Source organism: Camellia sinensis, chromosome 1, assembly GCF_055761805.1.
Source record: "Camellia sinensis isolate YWXY chromosome 1, ASM5576180v1, whole genome shotgun sequence".
In the NCBI taxonomy this organism is placed as follows: Eukaryota; Viridiplantae; Streptophyta; class Magnoliopsida; order Ericales; family Theaceae; genus Camellia; species Camellia sinensis.
This window is the reverse complement of record NC_138961.1, coordinates 210,923,709-210,941,918: the sequence shown is the minus strand read 5'-3', so window position 1 is coordinate 210,941,918 and position 18,210 is coordinate 210,923,709. Positions and strand designations below refer to the sequence as shown.

The 18,210-nt window shown below is 35.5% G+C and overlaps 1 long non-coding RNA gene across 1 annotated transcript; it reads right to left on the bottom strand.

Moving 5' to 3' along the window:
- Positions 1-2,897: 2,897 nt before the first annotated feature.
- LOC145802061 (uncharacterized) lies at positions 2,898-11,797 on the bottom strand. The gene is made up of 3 exons (XR_014344295.1): positions 11,401-11,797; positions 3,375-3,479; positions 2,898-3,120 (listed from the first exon to the last, which is right to left on the bottom strand). It is a non-coding gene; the product is annotated as an uncharacterized LOC145802061 (long non-coding RNA).
- Between the last annotated feature and the right edge of the window lie 6,413 nt (positions 11,798-18,210).

Genomic DNA, 18,210 nt, shown 5'->3' with positions numbered 1-18,210 from the left:
TTAATATGAAATTGATTCAAACACGTAGTTGTCATTATCCGATCGACTTGATTTTTTACAAGAATAATGTACTCGACGAATTTTAAAATGTTAACAATTCGGATCATTGAAGCGGGACCCAAAAATAGGGTCACAGAACATATTGAATTGTCTAATCTTGATCTCCAACTGGAGACAAACTGGACCCAACTTTTAAAATTGATATGTCAATAGATAAAGAGTTGAGACAATATATAAGGATGGAAGATTCGAAACTAAATGTTAATATATGAAAATGAAAGGGAAAATTACTATGTAGTCCTATGTAGTGGATGTATTTCCCTTCTAATCCCACTATATTTTTAATAAACTAATAGGTCCACAGTTTTTTAAGTTTTGTACTCGGATGTCCCGTTTTTTATTTTCTTATTTTTTAAATGACTACATTACCCTTTGATTTGAGATATATGTACGTGAAAAATCAAATATTCGCCTATGCGAGGTTGTCTGCAATCTCGATCTCTCTCCATGATGCCGATCTCTTTGTGTTGTGAGGTTGATCTCGTTGTGCTGTGAGGTGGTTCTGGTTGTGCGATCTGAATCTTTGTGTATAGGTGATCTCTGCGTACGCTCTCTCTTTCTCTCTCTGTGTGTGTTTGTGTCTCACTCTGTCTCTATCTGTCGATACATATATGTATGTGTATATATAGATAAGCAAATTTGTGTGATCTCTGGTTTCTGTTTGGCAATGTTATTGTAATTCTTAGTTTTGTGATAAACTTTGTTTGTTTGATACTTATTTTGTGATTTTTGTATGTGATATAGTATAATGATTTTGATTTTGTTTGTTGTTTAGTGTAATGTGTTTTGAAGTTATAGTTTGGAATTGTGAATTCCGAAATTTTGATACTGATATGTTGTAACTGTATAATTTTACAGTTTGGAATTGTGAATTGTGAATTGTGAAGTGTTGATACTGATATGTTGTAACTGTATAATTTTAAAGTTTGGAATCTGCGAACAATTGTTTGTTGGTTTGTGATTTTGTAGTATGGAGGGGTGTTTCATGTTAATGTGCAAATATTGTAACTCTTGTGCTGCTATTAAGATTAGTGAGGGATGTAGTTATCAAAAAGTTGTTAAGAAAATATATGCGAAGTTCAAAGAGTTGAGTGTTGGTAACTTTTGTTTGTTTTTCTCTATTCCTAGATATTCTAATTGTATTGTTGAATGTGATGATGATTTGAAAAATATGATGTCAATGGTAGGTTGTAGTGGTTCTCATGTTGTTGATGTTGTTGTGGGTGATAGGAGAATTGTGGAGGTTGATAATAATTCTTCTAGGATTGATTCTGTAATTTGTAAGAGTTTTTTGGTTAACGATTGTGATGATTTTGGTGGTTTGTTGCCTAGTTTTTATCCAGAACCAGAGAGAGTTTTGTTGTCTGCTAGTTGGAAGGTGATTATACATAGTGTTGGTCTAGAATTTGAAGATAGAGTAATGGCGTTCCGCATTGCATTGGCTAACTATACAGTTGAGTGTGATTTTACAGTGAATTATTTGAAGAATGATGCAACAAGAGTAACTGCTAAATGTATGATGAAGTCGTCTACGAGTTGTAAATAGTTTGTGCATGGAGGGGTATTGATGAATTCCGGTATTTTTTTTATTATAAAGTTGGATAATGTGCATGCTTGTGGAGTTGTTGCTCGTAGATCACTACAACAAATTTGGGATTTAAAGACGAAAAAAATTTGTCCCAAAATGTATATATTTCGTCACCCAAAGTAATTACGACGAACATTTTTCGTCACCCGTTTTGTCGCCAAAGGGTCGTCGCTAAAGGGTCTTAGAGACGAAAAAAAAATTCGTCATTGAAAATGATAAATTTATGACGAATTTTTTTGTCTCCAATACACTTTGTTGGAAACATACTTGTAAGTAATTAGCGACAAAATATTTTGTCATTAAAGGAGAAATTAGAGACAAAAGTATTTCGTCATAAATATAAGAAATAGAGACGAAATAATTTTGTTACGTTTAATATAAATGAAGACGAAAATTTTTTGTCAAAGAAACTACCAATAGAGACAAAAACAAATTCATCATTAAAAATGAAAAATTTGCGACGAATTTTTTTGTCTCCAATACACTCTGTTGGGAATATACTTGTAAGTAATTAGCGACAAAATATTTTGTCATTAAAGGAAGAAATTAGAGACAAAAGTATTTTGTCATAAATATAAGAAATAGAGATGAAATAATTTTGTCACGTTTAATATAAACGAAGACAAAAAAAAATTTGTCAAAGAAGCTACCAATAGAGACAAACAAATTCATCATTAAAAATGATAAATTTGTGACAAATTTTTTTGTCTCCAATACATTCTGTTGGGAACATACTTGAAAGTAATTAGCGACAAAATATTTTGTCATTTAAAGAGAAATTAGAGACAAAAGTATTTTGTCATAAAAATAAGAAATGGAGACAAAATAATTGTCACGTTTAATATAAACGAAGACAAAAAATTTTTGTCAAAAAAGCTACCAATAGAGACAAAAATAAATTCATCATTAAAAATAATGAAATAATGTCAAAAAAAATTCGTCACACATTGAGGGTAATAGTGACAAAATGTGACAATATTTTTTGTCATGACAAATTCATTTAGCGACGAAATAAAGAATTCATGACAAAATTAATCATCCACCTAAGCTAAGAGACAAAAAAAAAACCTTCTTTAGGGATGAAAAATTGTCAATAATTCCATTATATTTTTTTCCACATTATATACCTATTTTATCAAAATCTAAATTTTAGTTCAACAAATATGACCATGTTCATGTTGAAACCTGTTGAATATAACAATTCCATCACAACTTAACCTAACCTGCTATCAACACATTTACGAATTAACAAAATGAAGATATCCATTCATCATTACAAATAATTTCATCCTAATACAATAAAATAGTGAAATATCCACAAAATATCCAAAAGTTATAACTTGTTCAATTCCACCAAAAATCCAACAATAACTAGTGCAACTCCAAAAAGTATGTGTATCCTTATCAAACAAAATGAACATTCAAGCAAATTACATCATTGTTGCACGTCAAAAATGCCACTCTAATCCAATCTGCAAAAAAATAAATTAAAAGTTTTAGTAATTAATCAATTATACAAAAGATTAAAAACATTATTAACTCATCAATTTATAATTAGATCAATTATACAATTTATCCCTGTAACAGACTTTTTTTGAGATTATGAGAACAAAAAATTAATTTTAAGGCTAATTCACAAATGGTGCATCCCATTAATGTGTCGTATGTTTAAACAACTTATATTGGTCCCTCCCAAGGTGCATCCCATTAATGTGTAATAGCTTACCGCTCAGGTGCTAAAGCTGAGTTATCATCACCACTGGAGAAAGGAAGAAGGTCAATGAGTGTGGATGGGGGTTCCGTAGTCAGAATTATAAGCTACATCTTCACGCTATTTGCAAGGGGAAAAAAAGAAAAAAGAGAAAAGAGAAGCACCAGGTTAATATTGCAGAAACAGCAAAATCAAAGCCAATCAATAGTTAGGACTCTCACTGACAAATCTTCTCAATCTAATCCTAGTTGCATAAAGTCTAATAAAAGTTCAATTTCAATATCTGAAATGTTTCACTGCTTTGCCTTTGTATTACCAAGTTAGTAAAAAAAATATATGAAACCATTTGAAGCATAAAACAACCATCGTACCTGAGTGGTAAGTCTCCCAAACACACAACAACACAACTCTCAAATGAGCCATACCAGCAAGCACAACAAGTTAACAATCATCCAAGTAGACAAATTACTACAACTAAAAGAAGAACAAGGTCTTTAACACTCAATCCCTGGGATGCAAAAATTGTTTTGAGGAGAGTGATGTTGCCAAAGTTCTATGATGAACTTGTGTTGTAATGTATGACAACATTATTGGAATATATATTCTAACTAACAACATCAAATTTCCAAGAGCCTTGCAAAATATGTTCTGCCAATGCACATAAACATGAAATTTTAGAACTAATGGAATCAAGCCATATTTTACTTCAAAATAAGATAATTTTCTTTTATGTACTTGTGAATCTCCATAGCATAAACAGCTACCCCATCATGAAATTATGTTTGAATTCATCATTATGCACAGAGGGGGAAAATATGGAACTCGGAACTTATGCACGAGTTCAGGCATTTTCCTACTCTATCTCTGACCAAACCAATTTCCAAGGTCCGCTTTTTGTTCCTAATCTGGGATTCAGAAAAGATTAAAAAAAAAAAAAAAAAAAGAAGAAGAAGAAGAAGAAAAGAAAAAGAAAAAAAAAAACACTTTTATCATTGAGAAAGGTCAAATGCATTATGTTAAAAGCATCCAGATTTAGGGCAAAATTTTCAACCCAAAAAGTAAACCAATCAACTTAGACATTCATACATGAAAAACTAAAGAAAAATCATCAGCTGAGGGAAAACCAATCCTTTCTTTATGGTCATGTCACATGGACAGTGGCAGCACATGGGTAAGACAACTAGTGTGGTTTCTTCACCTGGGCAGCAAGGACACAATGTTGCAGCAACACAGCCATGTGTAGACACCCCATTTTTGACCGACCTTGAGACTCAGATGTCACCAGTTGAGCACTTGGTGATATTGCATAATGTGCTCGTTCAGAAGTTTCAGAGTCTTGGCTGCGAGCCCCGCCTCCGGATTTCCGAACCATCTTCTATGCCTTGTCTCGGTTTGCGAACCAGACTCGGTTTTCTCTGTTTCTTTTCCTGAGGGAAGGGAGAGGTCCCGTAGACTATCTCTCAATGCCCGTGGGCTACATTTGGTGGCCGTAGGCCATTTTTCCCATTTCGGAGCCCGGTTTCCGATTTTCGGGGCCGTCAGGCCGTGTGCCTCGGTTCGGGACCGCCTAACCATCTCCGTTTGCTCTGATTTTTGGCATACATCTTATTTTCTCCCTTTTGAGGGACACTGGGGTCTGAGAAACCCACTTCGTGGCTGAACACCACTTTCGGTGTTTAACAGCCCATTTTCGGGATCCCGAACTGCGTGTTTTGGCCCCCGAACATTCGTTTTGCAACGGTTTTCGTTCATTTTTGGCAGGTACCTCTGTTTTATCACAGGGAAGGTCACTGAAGGACAGGAGGCTAGTAATTATTGCAGCAGCCAGTTATCTCTCCTCCGGAGCCTCCCGGCGCCCGTTTTTCCAACTTCCGGGCTAATGTTGAACACCTTGGAGTTAATGTTGCCAACTTTGAACCACATATCTGTGATCTACACACATGAGAGGCCACTAAAAGTTGGTGGCCGGCCATTAAGGTCACCTGACCCTTTTGACCCCTTTCTTCCGGGCTAATGTTGAACCCCTTGGATCCTTTTTCTTGAACTTTGAACCACATATCTGTGATCTACACACATGAGAGGCCCCTAAAAGTTGGTGGCCGGCCATTAAGGTCACCTGACCCTTTTGACCTCTTTCTTCCGGGCTAATGTTGAACCCCTTGGACCCTTTTTCTTGAAATTTTAACCACATGGTTGTGTTGTACACACATAGGAGTACCTCCCCAGTAGCTGGCCGGCCAGAAAATCACATTGACCCTTTTGACCCCTAGCCGGCCGGCTAGGGGGTGTGGCCGGCCGGCCACCTCCAGCAAAAGTGAGAGGCTGGCCGTGTTCCTCGCACTGTGCACTTTACAGCTGTGGGGCAATATCCCCCAGATATTATCTGTATCCGGGGGATATTTTGTGGGGGAGTTTTCCTTTCCTTTTCCCCCACCTTTACACCCCTTTTTGAACCCTTATAACCAGCTGGTGGCCTCCTTTGTAAGGGTTAGAAAAACTCTCCTTCAAGCTTCCATAGCCAACTCCATCTCCATCCTTCTCAATTCTTCAAAAAACCCTAAGTCCCTAACCATCATTCCTTCTACACCACCAAGCTCTACCACCACCATCTCATTTCCAGCAACAAGGAAGGATTCTTGAAGGCTAAAGAAGCTGCAAATCCATCCAAGAAGCAACAAAAGTTTGATTCTTCAAGGGTAAGTAATACTTTTACCCTTTTGAACCTTTTTCTTGATCTATTTCTAAGCCCCACTTCTTTTTGGTTTCAAGCTCCGGCCCTAACTGAAAAGGGCCATCTTTTGAGCTCATCTTCACTTCTAATTAAGGGCTTAACCCTGTTTGAGCCCTCTATAATATACTTGCTTCATTGATCATCTTGTATGGCATGATTTTGCATGCTATTTTTGGCCCATGAGCAATCTGTTTTTGAGCATGTTATAAACTGATATAAGGCTTATTTTGAGCCCCTATTCAACATTGGAGAAGGGCTCAACATTGTTTGGTACTTCCATGTGTCACTTGTAGTTATATCCCCTATTTGGCCCCATTTTTGCATAAATTGGCAGCCCCCTTTGCTTCTGTTTTTGGCCCTTGGTCTGAACTAAAAGTGGCCTTATTTTGGCCTATACTTCATGTTTCATTCACACTTTTTTTCTGTTTGGTGATTATTTTATATACTTCATGTTATAGAACCTTTTGAGCCTTGTCTTGCATCACATTTTTGGCATATTTTTATACTGATTTGAGGTCTTCCATATACTGTAAATGTTCATATTTTTGGTCCATCTTCAGTGTTGTAGAAGGAAATTTTTCAGTTTGGGTTTTTCTTATACCACTTGCTTCATTACCCCTCTTTTGGCCCCTATTCTTGCATGCTATTTTTCCCCTACCTATACTTGCTGTTTGGCCATGTTTATAACTGTGAAAGTGCATCTTTTGGGACTGTCTAGCTTCTGTCTTTGCATTTCATGTCCATATTGTGCATGTTTGGCATAGCTATAGGCCATTTCGGGTGCCTAATGTTGCATTTCGGGACATTTCCTTGCATTTCATGTCATTTCGCTTCATTTCGGGACTGTTTTCCCCCATATTTTAGTGCTGAAATTCCATTAGTATGCTTGCATATCATTTTTTCCATATTTCATCACATTTAGCATCGCCTCGGTTTGCGTGCCCGTGTGCACGCATTTCGAGGCACTTCATTTTCTGCCATCGGCATCTTATGTGAGTGTGGCTGAGGCTCTCTCATGTTAGTATAAGTCCATGTTGCATTTTCCATGTCATTCGCATCGCTTTTGCATCGCCTCGGTTTGCGTGCCCGTGTGCACGCATTTCGAGGCACTTCATTTTCTGCCATCGACATCTTATGTGAGTGTGGCTGAGGCTCTCTCATGTTAGTATAAGTTCATTTGTCATTTTCATGTCATTACATCGCATTCTGTCACCGCCTCAGTTTGCGTGCCCGTGTGCACGCATTTCGAGGCACTTCATTTTCTGCCATCGGCATCTTATGTGAGTGTGGCTGAGGCTCTCTCATGTTAGTATAAATCCATTTGTCATTTTCATGTCATTACATCGCATTCTGTCATCGCCTCGGTTTGCGTGCCCGTGTGCACGCATTTCGAGGCACTTCATTTTCTGCCATCGGCATCTTATGTGAGTGTGGCTGAGGCTCTCTCATGTTAGTATAAGTCCATTTGTCATTTTCATGTCATTACATCGCATTCTGTCACCGCCTCGGTTTTCGTGCTCGTGTGCACGCATTTCGCGGCACCTCATTTTCTGTCGTCAGCATCCTATGTGAGTGTGGGCGAGGCTCACTCGTGTTGGTATAAGCCCATTTGTCATTTCCACGTCATTTCATCGCATTTGGCATTGCCTCGGTTTGCGTGCCCGCGTGCACGTATTTCGAGACACATATCATCGCCTCGGTTTGTGTGCCCGCGTGCACGTATTCCGAGACACATATCATCGCCTCAGTTTACGTGCCCGCGTGCATGCATTTCGAGACACATATCATCACCTCGGTTTGCGTACCCGCGCGCACGCATTTCGAGACATCTCATTTTCATGTCATTCGTATTATTTCTGTCATCGCCTCGGTTTGCGTGCCCGTGTGCACACATTTCAAGGCGTCTCATTTTCGTAGCATTTTGCCATCGCCCCAGTTTGCGTGCCCGCGTGCACGCATTCCAAGGCGCCTCATTTTTCATTGCATTCATGCATTTTCTCGGTTTGTGTGCCCGTATGCACGTATTTTGAGACATATCATTTTCATGGCATAAGACATACTAGGTTGTATCTTTCATAGCATTCTGTCATTTTCTCGGTTTGCGTGCCCGTGTGCACGCATTTCGAGGCATTTCATTTCCATAGCATTGTGTATGTTAGGATTGTATCTTAGTTGCATTTCATGCATGTCATGCATATTGCATCGTGTCCGGAATAGGAGTTAGCTCGGGCACGGGAAACGAGGTACATTTCGTACTCCGAGTGACGGAATGTGTCTCAATTCCCCAGTCACCGACACTCCGGATTATCCATGATGGAGTTAGGTTTTAGCTGTAGTTTCATGTGCATTCATCCTATATTGAGTTGTGCATTTCGACTCCTCGGCCATCATGCCTCAGTATGCGTGATTGGTGGCACGAAGATCGAGACATGCATATATCTGTACAAATACATTGCTATGCCCCTTTCCTGCTCTCTGTTACAGCAAAACCAGGAATCAGCAACCTTTTGGGGCTTGGCACGCATTTCAAGAACAGGTGTAAACAGAGGCTAATTGGGGCATTCCGGTGGATTTCCGTGCAAGACAATCCGGACATGCATCATCCATCAGAAGCAAGGCAGTCCCTGGCTTGCACGCCAGTTTTACTTGCTTTCTTAGTTAACTCATTAATTAATTAGAATTCTGTAATATTTTGGACTGTAATATTCTTTTATTTGGGGACTGTAATATTTGGACTGTATATTTATTCGGACCCTCCGAATGAGGGCATAACTGTAATAAGTGTGGGTGAGTGTGATGTATGTCTTCCAACCCCACGTCTTTCTCCCTTTTATTTATCCGCTTATGATGGTTAGATTAGGGCATATTTAAATTAGCATACAGTATGACAGCATGTTTACATTCATTCATCTGTATTACATGCACCGGGCTCGGCACATCATACTAACTGCATTGCACTTTCAATTCTAAGTTGAATACATGGTAGTTGTAGCATTTCATGTACCATCTTAAAATAGCCGGGCCTGCTATAATTGCATTTTGCATGTGTTGCATTAGGCATTTCTGTATAATTAGGATCATGCATGATTTCTAATGAAGTTTCTATTTTGGCTTGGAGTACTCGGTAAGCTTTATGCTTTAGCATCCTTGCATGCGTGTGAGTGCTGCCATGAATAACATGCTTACCATGAGACTATGTGCTTATCTGATACACCTGCCTGAATGCCTGTGGGTGAAGGTCGGGTTGTTTAAATTAGAACAAATCATTGACTGTGAGTTTTAAGCCCACTAGATAGTGGCAAAATCATATTTTTTTCTAAGCCCACCTGAGGGTGGCAAATCCACGTCTTAGCCTACTTGCGAGTAGCATCATCAAACCATTTTCAAATAAACAAGCATGAAATGTTTTGTTCCAATTCGGGCGACCCGGTCTATACTTATATGTTGTGTGCATCATATAGTAACCTAGGCTAATAACCGGAATAAGAACATACAGGGCTCGTTTGGTTTGATTTTCTGAAAAAATTTTGGGAAATTTTCTCTACAAATAAGTTTTTAAAAATAATCAAACCAAACAAATTTTCTCAAAAAAATTTCTCAAAACTTGTAAACCAAACAAGTTTTCCAAACAAATCTCTCTCTCACACATATCAAATCAATCACTTTTTCCAAAATTCTATCTCAAAATAATTTTCCAAAACATCTTTTAAAAAAAACCAAACCAAACATGTTTTCGTACTTTTTATCTCTAAAACACATCTCTCAAACACAAACCAAACATACCCACAATGTTTTCAAAAATAGATATCATGGTTAGTAGAGGCCGGTCTATGACCGGGCGAGCGGGGGTGCTCACGAAGTGACCTTCCCTAATCGTACCCAAGTTCCCGAGCCGAGGCAACTTTGGTGATGACGGACACGTGGCCTTTTGGCACCGAGTCAGGGTTTCTTAAATTTCCCAAAATAAAATATTTAGGTGGCGACTCTGTATCTGGCAAAGCAGTCCATGTTTGGCACTTCTTTCAAAAATCTGTTTTTCTCAAAACGATTTGCCGGATTTGGACTCTTTGGTTCAGACTTAGAACCGTGACTACAAAGTCGAGTCCGAGCTGTAACGAGGCCCCCCCGCGGGCTTGTTACACCATGTATAAGAAAAAGCATAAGAAAGGAATAGAAGATGTTTCTTACCTCAATAGAAAGGAACATACTCTTCTAGCTCCCCCCAAATAGGGGCCTATGAGCCCACCTACAGCCCCAGCTGTGGCTGTAGTAGACTGAACCAGATTTTTTTCAGCTTCTGATGGTTTAACCATTACTGGCTAGCCAAGAAGAGGCTGGCTAGAGAGTGCTATTGCCATAGGGACTGGCATTGCATCAAAAAATTCAATATAACTGCAAAGAAGCTGCATTAGCATCTAGATGGTACTAAGAAGGGAAATGGACATTGATTAGATGTGAAAGTGAATACAATAATAAGATTAACAAATGATACTGCCCAGTCTAAACATATTTTTTTCCTTTTTTGGAGGTGGGTGGGAAATATATTATTAACCACACCATCAAACCCACTAACTTGCAGGGGATACAACAAGCAATAAATGGAATGGATCATTATGACTTATAGAATATACCAGCAGTATACAATTTAATGAACTCGAATCGTACAATCAAACACTCTCTAATTGTTATTGATCAAATATCTATTAATGCGTGGAAGCACTAGGGAAAGTAAACAACTTCCACTAATAAATGAAATATGAGACATCAAAGCAAATACCATCCTTCACCAAAAAAAAAAAATGTCCTTCAGTTTTTTTCCACAATATTCACCCTTAATATTTTAAAATCACTAGAATAATACAAATCCATTAATAGCTACGCAATGTTTAAAACATTTCTCCATTACCGAAACCAAATTTTAACCAATGCAATTTCATGAAGCCCATCCCCAAAACCAAAAAAAACAACTTGGCGAGTTTACATTGTGTGGGGGAGGAGGGTGAAAGAGAAGGGCAGGGGGTCATCATCTATCTTACAAAGCATTGGACTTGGCCTTACTGCAATTTTGTTAGCCCATAATTACTTGTCAATTTAGCATGTAGACTTTTTCAATATGATTAGTGTGCCTTTTGCTCTGTCATCTTCACTTGTTGATAACAACCTTAGTTGTTAAAAGAAGTGTAGACTTCTATCTTTGACCTCATTACGAGATGACAAACCTCCACTAATGATAGAATTAAAATAGTTATAGCATAATAAAAAATTAAATTGAGATAATTTTTTGGCTATGGAAGGAAAAATTGAACTTACCCAACTCTCTTGGAATGACTTGAATTGCGGTCCATTATAAGGCGTACATCTCAGACCTGGAACTGTAATTCAACGGTATTAGAAATACTCAACACAAATAATTAGTTCACCATCAAACGTAATATACCATCACATATTACGTTATAGCCCCACAGTGAGTAGCCCAAGAAGCACGAAACTTCTGGTGGCAGCTGCAAGGCAAGCATGCACAGAGTAAGTGGGTCTCCAATAGATGGCTTTGATTGCCTACCAAAATCTTATAAATCGTACGCTAAAGATAATAGAAATTAAAATGAATGTGAAAATTGATTCATTTTGGCCAGCTTCATTTACCTGTATAAAATAAAATAATAGATCTTCAAAGTTCAAACACAGTAAAGACTAAGTAATTGAATTTCATTTAGCACCCTTTGAACTTTTTTAAACAAAATATGGCAAGTTCTAATTTGTTGTATAAAAATACAGTTAAAAAATTCCCAAATTTTGGATTTTATTTAGGTTTGCCCAAGACATAAAATGTAATTGATACAGCAATAAAAAGTTCATGAGCAAAAACCAACCGCTGATCTCGTTCAGGATCAACCTCCGTCTCTGCCACTTCTTCCTTTTTCTCTTTATACCGTCTGCTAAAGAAAAAAAAATCTTAAGTATTATCCCAACTTGATCCATAAATAACAATAAATCTGCTTCAGTTAAAGAAGGGTAAGTCAAAAGAGTGGAACAAACTAACGAACCATAACTAAGGAAAATACATTTGGTCCTTGAAAAAATTAAAGTACTTAAGCAGCAAAATTCCTCGAGAAAGCTTTACTTTTTGGCAACGACAAATTTGTAGCGGCAAAAAAAAATTAAAAATCATATATATTTTTTTATAAGATTTACATATTTACAAGAGGCATCTCTCAGGCACTACTATTACAAACTAATAACATTGATATTAAATTACCTAAAGTTGATGTGTAGGCAAAAAAACACTGCTGAAAAATATGCTTTTGGAAATTTATATGTATTTATTATTTCTCTTCTTTCAGGAAATTAAAATTGTTGTATATCCTTAATGGTTTTGTGTTACTTTACATTTCCACAAGAATTCAAACTAGCATTAGTGACATGTACAGACACCTGTTCGCCTGAATTTAGTGTTCATGTGTTTGGCACCTATTTAGATCTATGGAATCCTGCACCCTGTACTTTCTTTTGAAACATTCAGAAGAATGTACATTTGGTGCCACTATTTCCATCTATTAGGAATTTGCTGCAGCAATACTATTCCTCTCCTTGTAGTTTGATCATTCCTGATGCTTTAATGGACCCATGTCCTTTTTTGTTGGTTATGTACAGATGGATGGGGGAAATGATTGACAGTAATGTGTTCTTATTTATCTACCAAAAAAACCCGACCATAAACAATCATGCTTGGTAGCAACTACATGTTATGACTTGCTAAGATGCCACATTCTGTGTCTGACGCCCTGTATCCATGTTAAAATGTAACAATTGTGTATATATCAAGAAATTGCACCCAAAAATTAGTCTAATATTGTAGATCAAAGTATTTTCAAGCCTACCCTTTTTTATTATTATTATTATTATTATTTTGAACTCCCACAAACTTCTATGAAATAATTTTCTCTCTGCTCTGTTTTTTGTCGTGAACTAGCATTATCACATGCCCTTGTGCAGGTTCAATGTGGAAGAGAGCTTCTTCAGGGAGATCTTTGAGAAATACAAAACAGAACTGAAAGAGAAGGCAAAGGAGAAGGAACGAAAGCGAAGGGATGATAAGGTATCCAAAGATTTCTGTCTCATTGTTGGCACTGTAGATACTAACATTTACTTAAAACTATTTTTGCATGTTTGCGTGAGGCGCAGTTGTGTATAATTCAGTTTTCCATACAGAATCTGATATTATTCAAGTATTTTGCCATTATGACTACAATTCTTTGTTAGAATATGGCAATATGCTCAGTAAAAGTTGTGTTTTGTACCTATTCCTGTTCTACTTCAGTTCGCTTTGTCAAACACAATATTCTAATGTAGAGGTGGGGTGAGGCTTTAACGTTGTGGTGCAAGTGTCTGTTCCTTATATGGATCAAATTTTTTGCTTAAGCCGAGAATTTTAGTCATGCATGATTGATGCTGGAGCAATCTTCCTTGAGGAGAAAAAAGTAGTGCTTATTGTTCATACTGCAGTACTGTTCACAGAATTGCAGCAATTTCTGCTCACATGCACTGTAGCAATACTGTAGCCCAACATTTGATTATCATTGCATCCTCAGCAGCAATACTATTGATCTCCATTCAACAAAGCCTTGTCCCTACTGCTTAGGTCGGCTTCATGAATCCTGTTTCACCATAGTTTGAGCTCATTTTGTAAATTACATTACCAAGAAGTCTCTGAAATTTATTGACGGTGCACCATACGATGTTAATTGGTTGGTTTGTTTTTAAAAAATGTTCAACAGTAGATTTGATTGGGGTAATACCATTCCGAGCCTTTTGTTTCAGTCATTTTCTTGGTATTGATTCTAATGGTTGCACCTACTTTGCTTGCAATTATTTTCTTGTTCTAATATTCCTCAAGAAGTGAAATCTTGGTAATGAAACCACTTCAAACAAACCCATTTCAGAAATGAAGACAAAATTAAACTGAATGGGTAGAATAAACAACCAGAAAGCAAGAGTTCACAGTTGGGTAAACAGAAGAAGGGGTAGAGAGAGAGAGAGAGACCAAGAGTGGGAGCAAGAGAGCGAGAGAGTGAAAGGGAGTGAGCAAGAGAGCGAACCTGTTAGCATCGGTGGCGGTGCTGATTTGCGGCGTACAGGGACCAACGGTGCTGAGGATGCGCAGTCGTGAGGCTTGCAAAGAATTTTAAACTTGAAATAGATGTTGCAAGACAAGGTGACAACATAAATGACAAGCTCCACAGTAATTAAGTGACATTCAACAAACCAATTACATGACTGAAGCAAGTCTATTGCATGCATCTCAGGTGAGGCCAAAGAATAAACAGTTGGATTTTAAACTATTGAGCATAATGGTAAAAGATATATATAATCAGAATTTCAAGTTCCATAGATAAGTACCTCTTCCCCTAACAGTTTGACCTGCTTCCCTGCAATGGTGCAATTTTGTATGAGCAAAACAAGAAAATAATGGGCTAAATTCTAATCACCAAAACTGTAAGTGATTGTCATAAAGGTGTATTAAATCAGAAAAGGCAAAGTTCAAATAATCTGGACACTAACATGGGCATAGTGATTGCGTCAAAAATTGTGTACTGCTATATGAAAAATAAGTGTAAGTTGATAAAATAACTGGTAATAATAAGATTGCCAGGCTTGAAGTTAGCTTCTGTTACCAAACAAATTTAAAAGTAAAATCACTTACCGGGTTGGTGGTTGCCGACCAACCTGAGATAGAAGAGTTTGCTGTAAAGTCAATCGTTGATAAAATAGAGAAAACAGAAGTTAAGAAAGAGATGGAATGAAGAAATAAAGAAACAACCCAACAATCGAAAATTAAACATTTTAGAAAATTCATTTTAGAAAGATGGTTTTAGAAAATTAATCATTTTACAGATGATAATGAGAATAGAACAACACTCACAAACTAAATCCACAATCGAAGCAGTTTTTTTAATTAAAAAAAAAAAACCCTAACTTTAAGCTAATTCCAACAACCCAACACGCAACGCAACACATGAAAAAAATATTGAAACTCCAATACAAAACCCTAGGACAAACAATCACATTAATCGCGAATTTCGATCGCTAAATGATGGGGAAAAAAATGAAAAAATTAAAAATTCACCTCGAGTTTTTGCAAGGCGACCGACTCAGACGCGCCGGTGATGCTCATGAAGGTCTCGATTGCTTCTTGATTGGGTCTCACCCGAAGTCCACAAATTTGCAGAGAGATTGAGAAAGGGTCTTGATTGTATTCTCCAAACTGATTTGTGTGTTTTTTCAGAGAGAGAGAACAAAAGAGGGGTTTACCTATCCTAGAAAAAAAAGGAAATTTTGAGAGGTACCATCGCCTCCTCTTTTAGAGGCAGATCACCAAAAAATAAATAAATAAATAAAAATAATTTTTTGTTTTTTTTTTCAAAATTAAAATTAATTTGAGAACTATAAAAATTAAAAATATATTTTTAAAATTTTTAAAATTATTTATGACTTCTTAAAAGATAAAATTATACAAAAATAATAAGTATTTTTTTATTTTTCATCAATTTTTTTTTTTTAGTTTTCAAAAAAAAAAAAATTCCAAACAAGTTTCTGCAAATAAAACCAAACATATTGAAATTGATAATCTAACATTCTTTGGAAAAGTTTAAATTATCTCAAATTAGCCATCTCAACTTACGAGTGTGTTTGGCTTAGTGAGTTCATTTTGTGATCTAATTCGATGATCACTTTAATTTTACAATTTTGGGGTCTCTCTTTCGCTTCTTCTTCCTCCACTTGGTGCGAGTCTCAGTGGAAATGGCAAAGTAGAGAGAGAGAGAGAGATTGATGAATTTTGAAAATTGAGTAGGGGAGAGAGAGCGAGAGAGAGTGAAAAAGTTAGGTTAGTGGGGTTTGTTTACCTGAGGAGGAAGCTGGCATTGCTAAAAGAGAAAGAGGCGGAGTGAGGGAGAGCGAGCGAGAAGGGGGGTGGTTTATGCAGAGAAGGGGGGTGGTTTTTACTAACAAATTTTTTTTTCAATTAATTTTTTTCCAATTAATTTTTTTTTTAATGAATTTTTTTTCCAACTAATACTAACCAAGGGGCAATTGGTAATATTACTTTAAACCTTAAGGAGGGCATTATAATTTTTAAAATGTGAGGGGTGTCAATGTAATTTACCCAATGAGGGTAAAATTGGTATTTAAAAAAATTGAAAGAGCTGAGGGGGAATCTGCAATGAAACTTTAAACCTCAGGGGGGAGATGTAATTTCCAAAAGGTGAGGGGGAGAAGTGTAATAAACATAAACCTCAGGGGGTGTCAATGTAATTTACCCCCTTTTTTTAACCTTTTGAAAGGTATAGACATTCTTCTGACCAATCTACATTTAAAAAAAATAACCATTGAACTAACTACAATCACATTTTTCTCTTTGTGAGTGCTTATATTTATCTAACTTCAATCATATTAAAAAATCAAACTACAAATTTTTTTTTTTGGCTAGACCAAATACAAATAAAAAAAGGAGATAACTTCAATCATACAAATCACAAATATTTTTATGCTATCTAACTACAATCATATTTTTTTCATAATAAAAAAAATTAATTATAAAGAAGAACCGTTAAAATGATTAAATCACATTAAAAAAAAAATCATTGAACAAACTACAATCACATCACATTTTTCTCACAATAAAAAAAATAAATGAAAAAAAAAACCATTGAACTAACTACTATACAATCACATTAAAAAAAGAATCATTGGACAAACTACAATCATATCACATTTTTCCCATAATAAAAAAAATAAATGAAAAAAAAGAACCATTAAACTAATTATAATATAATCACATTAAAAAAAAAAGAACCATTGAACTAACTATAATCACATTAAAAAAAAGAACTGTTGAACTAACTACAAACACATTTTTCTCTTTGTGAGTGTTTATATTTATCTAACTTCAATCATATAAAAAAATCAAATTATAATTTTTTTCGGCTAGACCAAATACAAATAAAAAAAGAAGATAACTTCAATCAAAAGAACCATTAAAATAGTACACAAAAGAAGAAATTGCTAAACCAAATACAAATTATAATTTTTTTTTTTGCTAGACCAAATACATCAAAAAATGAGATAACTTCAATCATACAAATCACAAATATTTTTATGCTATCTAATTACAATAATATTTTTTTCATAATAAAAAAAATAATTGTAAAGAAGAACCATTAAAATAGTAAATAAAACGATTAAATAATTATGAGAGGGGTTTTGACCAAATCTCCCAAAAGACATGGGGATTTGGAGAAACTAATAAATGCTGAGGTTTTTTTTTTTAATCAAAAAATTAGAAAATTATGATTGAGATATTAGACCTCCCACAAGGCTTGTGGCTTAAAAACCTCCTTTTGCTTAATTAATATATAGTATAGACTAGCATATCACTCGTGCTATGAACGGATTGTGTTTACAATTATCTATATATGTGAATTGTGATTTTTAAATGTTTTATTTTTTTATTTTAAATGTCTTGTTTTTTTTCTTTTTTTATATTATATTAAAATTTAATATTTTGATAATAATCATGTGTGTTGGACTTTTCAAGGAATTAAATGTCTTTTCTTTTTTATTATATTATATTAAAGTTTAATATTTTGATAATAATTATATATATTGGACTTTTCAAGAAAAAATTTTTTATACTTGTTTTTAATGCATTAAAGTATTATTATAAGGAATAATAATCATATGTGTTGAGACTTTTCAAGAAATTCATATGTGTTGGATTTCAAAAAAAAAAAATTATACTTGTTCTTAATGAATTAAAGTGTTATTATGAGGGTAAGGCTTGGGGTTGGGAGAAGTTAATAAATGTTAAGATTTTTTTTTTTTAAAATCAAAAAATCAGGAAATTTAGATTGGGAGATTGGAACTCCCACAAGGCTTGGGGGTTAGAAACCCCCTTTTCCTTAATAGATAGATAGATAGATAGATAGATAGATAGATAGATAGATTTAATAAGAATTTATGTTTGTTTTAGATATTTTTTTAATATACAAATTATTTTTTTAAAGATTTTTTTATAAAAATAATTTAACAATCTCGTCACTAGCCATAGTGTGTGAGAGAAGT